This window comes from Cydia amplana, chromosome 3, assembly GCF_948474715.1.
Source record: "Cydia amplana chromosome 3, ilCydAmpl1.1, whole genome shotgun sequence".
Classification (NCBI taxonomy): domain Eukaryota; kingdom Metazoa; phylum Arthropoda; class Insecta; order Lepidoptera; family Tortricidae; genus Cydia; species Cydia amplana.
Window position 1 is genome coordinate 15,115,529 of NC_086071.1, and position 3,261 is coordinate 15,118,789.

Below are 3,261 nucleotides of genomic sequence, written 5' to 3' on the forward strand. Positions count from 1 at the left end.
ATGCCGCCATCTGCAATAATTTTATTTCACACTCCAGGTTGGCAATAATTTTATCCAATTTGTTGACTTTACCCAAACTTCACCTCACCAATTTCCGTCAAAATTGGTTTGTCATTATTACAGTTATCCTTGCTCTTTTGTTTTATATTTTGATAAAATTATAAGAACTAATTATGTTAATGTTAATGTCACTATCATCATATTCATATTCATGTACATATTCATCACTCACATAACTTCAGGATTCATCCACCATCAACCACCAAGTATTTATCTGACGCATTAGGCAACGATCTTGTTTCAATAATAAAATGCGGGCTAGAGACCAGAGTTAGACCAAGTACAGTCTGCAACGATTTTGATAGCATACGCAGTACGCAGTGCAAGTATTATTTGTACGTCATAATTTCATAGAAGTTTGACGTTTAATGTAACACTTGCACTGCGCGTGCTAACAAAATCGTTGCAGACTTTTCTTGGTCTAACTCTAGATGCGTCTGACCTTTAGTAAGCTTCTTGATACAGCCGAATATAATGGATTTAAAGGGTTTATACTGCGCATTTCCCTCATTTTTTAAATACCGGGATCCCGGTATTGCCTTTAAAAATACCGGTATTGAAAAATGTGTTTAAAACGACGGGATCCCGGGATCCCGAAATACCGGGATCCCGGTATTGGAAGCCCTATATGGAGGTCAAATTTTTTTTTAATGCGGGACTTGAATCTTTGTATAATGACATAATTATTATTAGAATACGAGAAAAGTGATTTAAGCGTTTTTAAAAATTCATCCCCTATAAGGGTCCAAAAGGGGTTGAAAGTTTGTATAGGGTTCAAATTTTATTTAAAGCTAGGAACTTGAAACTTCGTAAAAAGGTATTTTATTAAAAAAACAAGAAACCCTATTCAGCGTTTTTAAAAATTCATCCCCCGAGGAGGTTAAAATGGGGTTCATCCTGGTAGAAAGTTCGCGATCCCAGGACGCCTCCCCAAACGGCATATTGTGGGAAACGCCGGTGTGGGTTTAGTGGGTAGGCTCCTCCCCTTTTTTCATAACTGAAACTACATACCCCCCATTATGGGCCCACGTCGGGGCCAGGGGGACGATGCGTAACAGCATTCCCACATCGACCAAAAAAAAAACGGTTAAAATGGGGTTGAAAGTTTGTATGGAGATCAATTATTTTTGAGAGTGCGGGACTTAAATCTTTGTATAAAGCCATATTATTAGAACACAAGAAAACTAATTTCAGCGTTTTTAAAACTTCATCCATTAACAGGGTTAAAAAGGGGTTGAAAGTTTGTATAGGTTATAATTTTATTTAAAGCTAGGAACTTGAAGCTTCGTAAAAGGTAACAGAAAAGAAAACTAATTTCAGAGTCTTTGATAATTCATCCCCCAAGGTGGTGAAAAGGGGGTTGAAAATTTGTATGGAACCCAAATATTTATTTGAGTGCGGGACTTGAATCGTTGTATAAATGCATATTATTAGAATACAAGAAAAGTAATTTCAGCGTTTTTAAAAATTCATTCCCTAAAGGTTAAGAGTTGGACTTAAACAGGGGTTGAGAGTTGGTAGAGGGTTCAAATTTTATTTAAAGCTAGGAACTTCAAACTTCGTAAATAGGTAGTTAGGTAGTAGGTTTTATTGAATAGTGGACTTGAAAATCTTCTAGGGGTTGAGAGAGATTATATCGAGAACAATTTTATTTAGTTAGGGGCTTGAAACTTCGTAGCCAGGTTGTGAAAGACAAATCTCATGCGTTGTATAATAATTAACAAATGATTAACTGTCCCTACTGCTATCTTTTGCTGCATAATGTTCTAAGCTAATGTAGAATTTATAACCACCCATATACAAATCCACGCGTACGAAGTCGCGGGCAACAGCTAGTTAAATATAACGCACCTATAGGTATTCTTGCTCAAATACTAAGTTTCGTTTTTTTTTTAATAAAAAAATACTAAAAATTTAATATTTCACGTTTTCTAAGTACCTGAATCTTGACATCCGCATCCGCATCCGCATCCGCGGATGTGTGCCTTTAAATATCCGCATCCGCATCCGCAGCCGCGGATGTCAAAAAATCTGCATCCGCAACATCCCTGGTACAGATTTTACACGTGGCAGGAGATCCCGCTCATCCGCCTTGTTTGTAAGTAAACAAAAATTAATAAACAATTTTAAGTACCAATTAAAATAAACTTAAGCTTCTTAATAAAAACAAAAATAATATATGTTGATTTTTAAATTATTGGATGCGCAAAACGGTGTTTGTTATTTCCATTTTGATTTCATGACCAAAACAATTTAATTAAATACCTATTGTTTATGTACTAGTAGCTCTGTGAGCTGTAGGTATACTTTGTAGGTACTTATATTAAAAAATACTTATTTCGTTGCATTATGATAACAGTGATCTCACAATAGTCTTAAGTGCCATATATCCTACTTTCCATAAAACTTAACGACAGAAAAATTATATCTAACTACCCAACCTGCTCACAAAATTTCCCGAGAATCGGTTAAGAAATTATTAATTAAACTAGTAATGTCCATAAATACCTACTTATTATTTTCATTTTTTTGTAGTTAAATTCGTTCTTTACTTTTGTTTCGGTCAAGTAACTTATAATCCTATAAATAAATAAATAAAATATAGTATAAATTAACTAGTGGGTACTTAGCAGTCACCTTGTGAAGACGGCCGTATTTTACTGCCTGATGTCAGCGCTAGTTTTCAGCCTGGCCGAAATTGAGGCGGTGACACATAAAGTCCTAACTTATACTATATTATTACTATATTTTATTTATTTATTTATAGAATTAAAATACGGGGCTTCCAGCACATTAGTTGAGACTGTCCTATTGTCGTATAGATTGTAATTTGAGCTTAATTATACATATATTTTCTAGGTTAAGTAGAGCTTAAGTGTGTAAAAATAATTGTAATTTAAACCCTTGTTGTGGCAACACATTATTGATCTAATATCTAAGAAATGCGACTTGCAGAGGAAAATATTTTTGCCCAAGCTGAAACGAAACATCTCACCTGAGTGATGGCCTTGATATGACGGCCGGCGCGCGGGCCGGGTGGTTGCCGCTTGAGGAATTGGCCAACGAGACGCTGCTAAACGGCTCTCCATCTCACCTGAGTGATGGGCCTTGATACGGTGGCCGGCGCGGGCAGGGCCGGGTGGTTGCCGCTTGAGGAATTGGCCAACGAGACGCTGCTAAACGGCCCTCCATCTCACCTGA